This window comes from Leptonychotes weddellii, chromosome 16 (assembly GCF_054177405.1).
Source record: "Leptonychotes weddellii isolate Sample4059 chromosome 16, ASM5417740v2, whole genome shotgun sequence".
Classification (NCBI taxonomy): Eukaryota; Metazoa; Chordata; class Mammalia; order Carnivora; family Phocidae; genus Leptonychotes; species Leptonychotes weddellii.
The window spans coordinates 18281145-18291028 of NC_138384.1; positions in this window are offsets into that span (position 1 = coordinate 18281145).

Sequence of the window (9884 nt, forward strand, 5' to 3'; positions counted from 1 at the left end):
GCAGGGCCTTCCTGGAACAGCAGCTAACCACACTTTGCAGTTTTTGCAACAGTTCTAGAACCAGATGCGCCCCTTGGTGATACCTGCTTTATCCTATGGGCATCACCCCGCAGGGGTCAGTCCCCATCCCTGCTCCCCAGAGCTTCCTAACTCCCATTGGCTTTGTTTTCCCAGCGCTAGGGGTGGTGGCTCTCTCCTGCAGTTGGTTGTACTGTGATGCCCTAGGTTTTTCTCCTTACCCTTCAGTTACCTACTTTATTCCCAGTGAACAATTCTTTCTATTAGATGGTCTCCATTCACATAACTGGGTTGAGTTCTGTCTCCTGACTGGACCCCGGCTGAGAGTGGATAGAAGGAAGGAAGGAAGGAAGGAAGGAAGGAAGGAAGGAAGGAAGGAAGGAAGGAAGGAAGGAAGGGAGGAAGGGGCTAGAAGGAAGGATGGAAGCCGTCTGTCTTCCAAGTCCACATCTTGTGTTCATCCCCGGAACCCTCAGCTGCCCCCCTACGCCCCAGGCTGGCTGGCCTGCACTCTGCCCTAGATAGAAATCTGAACCCTCAGTGTGGGGGCTGCCCCCCAAGCATGCTAACCCATTTACTATAGATTAGCTGGTTAATCATGATGTGTCTCTTGTTTTCTCATGGAAATGGCTGCTCAAATGTGTTTTTCTTTAAGGTGTTGGGAAGTCATCAGTGATTCATTAAAGTGTTTGGTGATGTTGATTGCTGTTATAATGATTATTACATTGTTGTATTAGGTTATAGCTATTAACATTGTCTCTTTTATGGGAAACCCTTAATGAACCAGGCACAAGAACAGAAGATATTAAGCTCATGAACTTGGTGTTTGGGGTCTGCTTGATTCATGAGCTCACATGGAGACTGGGGACTTTTCTAGTGTTGGGCTCAAGAATGTGTTCTCTGAAATCAGACAGCTTGGCTCTGCCTTCTATTCACTGTAGGTTCACTCAACTTTCCTGTTCTCAGAGTTCCCAGCTCTGAACTAGGGAGACCAATAATTAGTAATAATACCTCCTCATAGATTGTTGGCAGATTATATAAGACCACAGAGCTTGCATATTATCTTGGGGCACCCGATATCTATCTCTGTTTCTATAAACAACTCCAGACCCAACAATTTCTTTTTAGCCCTGAGACCTTTCTTTCTGCCCCAACCCCAACTTTTAAGCTTATTTCTGCCAGCTGGTACCCAGTAAAACAAAAAAGTGTGTGTCAGTGTGATCTACATCAGCGGCTGGTCCTGTGTCGGGGTTTCGTACACGCTCACTGAATGAGCCTATTGGCCGGTCCCAGGCTTTGGGTTCCTAAGGAGTAGAGTCTGGACCTACATCTAACACCACGTAAGCTTGTCAAAATCCTGATGCTCCATGGTCCTCCCTTTTCTCCTCCATAACCAGGGATAATAAACTGTGATCTTACTTACAGTATTCCTGGGAAGCTCATCAAATAAGAGGCCTATCCTCAGCTCTGTCCCCAGAAATGCTGAGTCAGTATGTCTGGGATGGGCTCTGATGGTTATGTTGCAACAAGCTCCTGGGGAAGCTGGGGTGCCATGTGGGTTCCCTGAGGACTGTACTCTGAGAAATGTTGTATTGCCAGGGCACCATGAGGCCTACACGTGGCTGTAAATGGATTGTACCTGGCTGGTGTTGAGTCCATTCTATTATCTTCTCCCTTCATTGAATGGGAGATCCTTAGTGGTGGGATGTCTGCTGGATTTTATGTCAAGACGTTTGGGCCTACACTTAAGACCGGCCAAAAAATAGCTGTGAGAGATGAGGCCAGTTGCTAACTTTTGGGGGTGTCACTTTTTTCCTCATCTGCAAGTACAGATTTGAAGGGAACTTTTCAAGAGTATCACATGAGATATTATATGAGAAAAACGCTTCATAAACTGTAAACTATCTTTCAAATGTTACTTTTTTAAATTTATGGGTTCATTTTCTTTTCAGATGAGCCTTCAAATCCATATACTTAACACTAAATAAGAAGTTATTTTTTAAAAAATAAAGAATGGTTTATAAGGTGAATTGGAATTAGGTCAGCCCAGGGGACCACTCATAATCCACAAAGGCAGTGCTGAAAGGGGTCACGGGTATCAGGGACCCGCCTGATCCCTTGGGTGTTCAGGTGCTGAGGACAGAGCAGTGTGACTTGCCCGTGTCCCTAGAGCAGGCTGAGGTCTGGCTTGTGACACTGCCCAGGGCTCCTTCTCCTCTCCCTGCTGAAGGCCCCAGTCTGGTCCCTTCCCCTGCTCCCCACCCTCCACTGTCCACCCACCCATCTCCCTTGTCCTGTCCTGCACTGCACAGGGTGGGGTCAAGGAGCATGCCACACCTTTCCCATTGCCACCCGCATGTTTCTTATTAGAATGAGAAAAATCCACATTTCTGGAACTCTGACCCTGGCTACTCTCTGTGACTTGCAAAGAGCTGGTGACGGGAAAGGCGACACATTCTGAGTCAGGCTGACTTCAGCTCACTGCGTGCCCCGTAAGCTTCTGTCCTTGATGCATCTTACAGTCTCTGGCCCTCACCCGCATCCTCGCCTAGGAGATGGTGCTAAAGATAAGTTCCTGTCTTCATCAATGGGATCAATAAGTGGGAATAAGGAGTGGAAGAAACAGGCACTAATTAAGCACCAACTGTGTGCCTGGCCCTTTGGCCAAGTGATTCCATATGATCTTCTCCCAGGCCAGTGCTGGTGGGTTATTATTGTCCTCATCCCACTTGAGCCAAGTGTCACGAATGCAGGAATGTGTGACCCTTGCATTCACTAGCACGTAGGACATGGTAAAGGTGCAGTCACGCTTTCCCCCTTTGGAAGGGAATACAGTACTAGCAGAAGTGGGAACATCAGCCATCTGCCAAAGGTCGCGTGGCCTGGAAATGGGGCAGCAGGAACCGAACGCCAGCCTGCCTGGCTCAGAAGCCCAGCCTCTTTCATGCTCATCCATGTGGGTGAATCAGCGCTAGTCTGTGGACAGGCTGGGCGTTGCATCCATGCTCTGGACCCGTGGGGACCCGTGGGGACCCGTGGGGACCCGTGTGCTCAGGAACGGCTCCTGTCTGTCCCCGCTTGGTTCTTCTCTTCTCCTCCCCCCTCACCAAGTCTCAGACTTTGCAGTCGCCTCATTAAAATGCAATTGTGCAATTCATCAACATTATAGAAGAAAGCAGTTAGATAAAATAGAGGGAAAAAATGAGTATTTGCAAAGTCAAGTAGTATTGAGCTTTCCACCTCATCAAGGGGCTAAACGCACACATGTTAGCCCTATCACCCTGATGGCCAGAGATCCCCTGAGTGTGGAGGGGGCTTTTTTTCTCTTCAGTCTCTTACAGGATCCACGATCTTTACATTTTGCCCACAGTCGTGAAAGCTAATGGCATCATTTTCATGCATGGACACGGGCCTGCCAGCTGACAGTGGTTAGCAATTCTTATTACAAATATATCTTCTAATTCCCGAACTAGAATTGTAAAGCTTTTCTATAGTGACACTGAACCAAAATATCGAAATTGCTCAAGCCTTTAAAGAAAGCAGCCGCGAAAGGTTGCGGAACGCCTTTTAAGTAATGCTCCGGCGAGGCTCTGTGGAATACAGATGGATGCCTGCCTGAGCTTTCCTGTCACCTCAGATCACCCTGGGACTCAGACGCCCAACTTCCGGGGCCTCTGGCAGGAACGGAGCAGAGAGAGAGAGAGGGATGGAGAGAGAGAGAGGGATGGAGAGAGAGAGAGAGGTGGAGAGAGAGAGAAAGAAGCAGAGAGAGAGAATGGTCTCTTTGAAAAGTGTCTTCTGTGAAGTGTTCATCCCTGCCCATCTGAACACGGAGAAGCTTCTTTGCGGTTTGGAACGGGCCTGATAAAACAGGATGTGCGTGTCAGAGACGACTTGTAGGTCTTTTGTTTGAAGGCATTGCCCTCCCTGTTCTGGGGCCACGTCCACTTTGGCTCTTTCTCCAAGATATAATTCACTGTCCAGAGTCCAAAGGAGGGCAGCCCTTGGCTTCTTCCTTCCAGCCCCAGGCTGGTGACGGTCATCCCCCTGGGGCTCCCTCCACCCTGTCTACTTCTCTCCATTGCAGAAGAGCAAGTGTGGACGATGTTTGCTTTGTGGAATTGTTTTGTGGGTTGAAGGAGATAATACTAGCCTCAGCGTGAAAGACGGATGTTATTTGTGTTTGAACGGCTTTTGTCTTGTGTGGTCTTTGGTGGCTCTCTGCCCTAGAAGACGGTGCTCCTCAAGGAACTGGAGGGACCCGTGGGTCTCACCATGCCACTAGGACTTCCTTCCTGCCGTGTGGCCTTGCTGGCCTCTGTGTGTGGGCTTCTCTCTGCAGGCAGGCTGTCTCTCTCTGGGGTGAGGAAGATGGCAGGTGAACAGTGCTCACACCCTCAGGGCTTAGCATTCCATGGGGACGGGCTCTGGAATGGAGGACTCTTTCTCCCCTGAGATCCATAGGTTAGTCTCAAGGAGCGCTGGCTGGCATGCTCGGGCCACATTGCCACCCATGGATCACGTGGGGCAGGCTGCACGGATGCCCGCTCCCCATGTGACGCTGGGCAAGGACAGTTATCCAACAGAAACTGTCACCTCAGATCACAGAAACAGACCTATGGCACCAGGAACAGGGTAGGATCCTCGGGGTGTCAAACCCAACAGATGTGCCCTGCAAGGCCAAACCCTGCTTAATAAATGAATTAATCGACAAACAAACGAATGACGGTGGGGTTTTGTACAGAGAGCCCCAGCTTGGGAATAGGGCAATAGGAGCGCTCGTCCCGACGCCTCAGTTGATTTGAGTGACTGGGTACGTGTAGACTTGCTTCTCTGGGCCTGGTGTCCTGGGCGATAGAATTTTCTGGTTGGATTAGGAGATCTCCAAGGCCCCTTCCAACTGTACATGTCTATTATCTCACAGTGCTCATTAAGAAAGAATTGTAAGTTAATTGAAACAAGGCTCTTTTGGCAGGCTCTGGAGAAAACCATATAGATATCTATAGGTTCAGTAGAAGAGAGGGTAAGGACACACTTTCCCTGGCTTAGAGGGAAGAGTAATTCAGAAGATGAAAAATAAGTAAGACTAGCCACTCTATCAGGAACAGTGCTGTGCTGTCTTTGGGGAAGACCACAGAGAGGAACAGATGTTCTGCGCATTGACCCAGGGAGGGTCAGCTTGTCCGCAGGAGGGATGGGCTGAGCTTAGGGACAAGAAAAGCACAGGGGAACCACACATTTGTTACCGTTCTTAAGAGTAGACACAGCTTGTGGGCGATTACTTAGTATCCCACTGAACAGGTGGGGAAACAGGCTCAGAAAAGTGAAGGAACTTGACCTTGTCACCCAGCTGGGACTGGGGTCAGAGAGCCCCCGGGCTCCACTCCTTAGACCCTGTGGAGGAGTCTGAGCGGTACAGGGCATGTGCTGGCCTTAGGTCACAGAGGGGGTGACCCCAACATGGAGACCTGGTGTCAGCTGGTCAGTGTTCACGGCCCAACAAGAGTGAGCAGAGGCCAGGGAGCCCACACCCACCAGCCTGCTGAAGCTCAGAGCGCAGGAGTCCTACCTCTCCTTCCTCCGTCCCTTCTTCTTCCCACCCTCCTACCTCCCAGCACACCTGCCGCAGGACTCAGGATGCCGCAGGAGAGCCATCCTGTCTGGGGGATGGAATGGAACTGAGTCCAACAGACAGGCAGCTGGTCGTGGCCCAGGGCTGGAGCAGGATGCCCAGGCCCTGGGCCTGCAGGGCCGGAGGCACTTCTCAGCTTTCTCAGGCCAGCGTTGTGACTCTTGTCATTGTCTTCTTCTGTCTCTGGTTCCCTTCAGGTCTTTTTCTGCCCGTCCAGCATGTTTCCCTTTGGTTCATTTGTCCCTTGTGATTCCATTCCATTTCACTCCACTTGTCGCTTCTCTGCTCGTGTCTTTTCCCACCTGCCCCCAGCTCGTTTCTTCTCTCGGCTCCTCTGTCTCTCCCCCTTTAGCACTCTCCCCCCACTTCCTCTCCATCTCTCCATCTCTCCAATGTCAGCACTGGCCCCTGCCCTTGGATCTTCCCTGCATAGCTCGGCTGCTCCACACAGAGCCCCACACCCTTCCTTGCCCAGGCCTGTCTCACCCTCCATCTCCAAGCACTAGGGTGGCTTCTGCTGGTGGCCAGGCCTGGCTCTGATGGAGAACCACCCCCTCTGGGCTTGGCTACTTGTCACCAACCCCTCTGAGGCCCCCTCAGCCTGGAAACGTTGATGAAGGCCCCCCCCGGCCCCCGGACAGGGTCCTGGCTCTCTGCTGCTGAGGCGAGCAGCTAAGATGTGAGGGCATAGCACTCACTGCCCTCCACCTGGGCCAGTACAGCTCCCTTCTGCCTGCAGGCCTCCCCTTCCAAAGGACTCCCCCTGTTCTCACCTCTCACAGTGTATGTGAGGGGCCTGCCTCGTGGATCCTCAACAGGTGCCGCTCCCCTGTGTCTCCAGCTATCTCCGGAGACCATCCCCCCACTCTGCAAGCAGTAAGCATTTCTTGAGCACCTACTATGTGCCTGGTATTGTGCAGGGACTATTCTAGCACCTATTAAGTGGGGAACAAGCTAGACATGACCCCTCCATCACAGGGCTCATGTTCCACGGGCACAGCAGACAGGCAAACAAGAACTGATGATGCCAAGGGGTGAGGGCCCTGATGGGGGACGTGTGTGGCCCGAGGGCCCTGGGGTGTGGGCCTGGCGTCTGGCCAGGTCAGTAGGGTTTAGGGAAGCCTGCCCTGAGCAAATGCTCCCTCAAGCTGAGACTGAAGGATGTATTAGATTTCCCTGGTAAAGGTGTAGGTATGTGTGGCAGGGGTTGGGGGGGTTGGCAGTTATCCAGGTAGAAGGAACAGCCACTGTGAAGCTTTGGAGGTCAAGGAGAACTCTTCTCGCCTTGCCTTGTTCCCCAGGAGAAAATGCCTTATCCTTCAGGGTTCAGCTCAGCCTAGAACCTCCTTCCTCTGAGTTCCTATGGCCCCTTACCCATTCATAGAGTGAATTCTCAGCATTGTTGAGGTCTGCTATATGAATGGACACATGAGTAGATGAATTAAACAAAAAAAAATGCAGGAGCCCAATCTGAACTCTAAGACTGCCAGGCTTCCTCCGTCTGCCCAGGCTCCCTTAAGAAACACCATTTCCTTCCAGTGTCCTGGGAATTTTGAAAAGGCTGATCCATCATTACTTCTGGCTGCCAAGAACTCCTTTTTTCTCCAAGAAATCAAACTAACCCCCAAATGTTGGGTGTGTTTTTTGTGTGTTTCCTGCAAGCTGAGGCCTGGCTTTCGAGAAGTAATCAATTCCAATTGATTGGCAAAATCTGACTCGTGTTCTCTCGGCCAATTTTGGATGGTAAAGTTCATTAAAAGCAGGCCTCTGGCAAGCCGACCCCCCTCAGTGCTACAGTAATGAGGGCTTATTATGCCAAGCAGCAGGATCTGCCCTAAAGAGTCCCTGGCATGGTTCCGTGGGGACTTGCCCATCTGCAGCAGTGTTTTTTGAAAATGAGTAATTTGACCATGATAAAGATCCATGAGGAGTTTTTCCAAGCTTGGCCAGGGAAGGACTTGGAGAGAACCCTCTGGAGAAGGGTGGGAGCTCCTTGCCCATGGTGAGGTGCAGACCCTTTCCAGCCCTCCTCCTCCTTCCTCTGCTCTGACCAGCACCCCCCAGACGGATTTCTCTTGGCACCACCGTCAGGAAAGCGCTTTGGCCCCTGGCAGGCAAAGACACAACTTTCCAGCCCTGTGGCCCCTCGGAGACGTGGGGCTCATGTCTCTCCTGCGATTGTTTGCTCTCAGAGGCTCCAGGGGCTGGAGCTAGGAAGGTCTAAATTTCTCCCTGAATATGCACAGGGCAGCCACTTCTGGAAGTCATCAAGTCTGACGGCAACTGGCACAGGGTGCCCTGAGCGAGTGTTCCAATCCGAAAGTCGGAGTTTGCTTTCAGTTGCTATTTAGGGCGTGCCCGTCCTGTGCCAGGCTCTGTGTTGGGCTCATTCATATGCAGAGCCTCCTTCACGGTTTTTATAGCAACCACCAGAGCTGGAGGTCACAGACACTCTGGTTTGAAAGTAAAGCACACTGTTTTCTTTTCCATTTTAAAATGTTCACGTGGAGGTTCTAAAAGGTCATGCAAAACAAGTGTAAATTTTTTTTTTTTTTTGGGTTATGGGACTAAGGGGTTGGGAGAAGGTCTTGAATTTTCACTTTATACCCTAATCAGATTATTCATACATTTAAGAAGTAGTTACTAAAATGCTTACTATGGAAAATTTGGAAAATAGAGAAATGTAGGGAAGGAAAATATGCCACCTGTTAGATAGAGTTCACATTTCCATTTTCATCCAAGTATATTAAACCTCATGTCTATCCAAATTCACACAAATAAATGATGAGCCAGGATTTGGCTCAAATATGGTAATGGCGGGGTTTCTGAAAGTTCTTTCTTACCTGACCCTTGGTTGTGGAGGAGTGTCTGCTAGAGGAAAGAAAAGGCTCCATGCTCAGATGAGACTGGGATAGGGTGGGTTACATGTCTAATAATTGATGGCTCACAGTCAATTTGCTTAGTGTTTATTTGCTTATTAAAGGCTCTGAGAAGTCCTGCAAACTTATGAACAAAGAACCGTCACCCCTTCCAACCCCTGTAAACCTCCCACAGAATCTACAGGTCAGCAGACCAGTTTTGGAAAATGCATGCTCCTTTTTGCCAGTGCCCATCCGATCCCCTCCCCCCACTCAAGTCTCTGAAGTTTGCGTGGGCAGATGGGGACCCCACCATGGCCTCAAGGGAGAAGGGGCCTCCTCAAGTCACTGCTGAGAGAAGCACTGGGAATCTTAGTGGCTGACCTGTTTGTCTTTTAACAAAAGAGGAAGCTGAGGGAGAGAAAGGGGAGCACCTCACCCAGTGTAAGGGAGGAGGTCAGTGAAAGGACTGGCATTTGAACCTGGGCCCCCTGAGCAGAACCTGGCTGCTGCAGAGGCCCGTGCTCAGGCAGGATTTGACCGAGGCGGGGCCTGGCCAGTCTGGCTCTGGTGTGCCCGGCGTCTGCAGCAGAACGTGGTCATGACCTTTAACTTCAGCACCAGAAGTACACCTCGTTGTCTGGCTGGGTTTTGCTTTTTGCCACACAGCAGAAATGATTTGGGGACCTACAGGATAGGTGACTGCTACTTCTGCTCCGTGTTTTCAGCGGCCCCCACCTTCTCCAAGCTGGGCCATGGCAGAGGAGCCCCCACTTGTTCTGGGGCCTCCTGGGGGCCTGGCTCTGTGCCCGGTGCTTGGCTGGGCTCCCTCAGTCTGCCTGATGCTCCTGGCGTTGGGCAAGCTTGCACCCTCCAGAGATGAACAGGCTTGTGTGTTCACAGCTGAGAGCCCGGGCCCCAGAACCCACTCCCCATCTTCTATGAAACCATCACTGAGCACTGATTTTGGAGTCCCAACCCTTACCACTGCCTGCAGGGATTAGAAAACCCCAAACCATACACTCAGTGATTTTTTTTTTTTTTTTTGTCTTTCACTGAGCATGAACCTGAGGCCAGGAGCCATCCAGACTAGGAATCCAAACATAGTAAGACATCGAGCTGGAGATAGGCATAGAAACAGCTCCTGAAAGTCTGGGTACTGATAATGCTGAGTTCTAGGTGCTGGGCAGCTGGGATGGATATTGAAGGATGACACAGGCTTAATACCATGGAGGCCAGAGGTTTGCCTTTCCTTCCACTGGGAACAGCTTAGCTAAAGCAATCGGGCTGCTCAACAGCACATCTGGAGCCCAGCAGAACAGCAGCCCAGAATCAGGGTGGATTTGCAAGGAAGGGAGTAGATAGAGCCTGAGTGG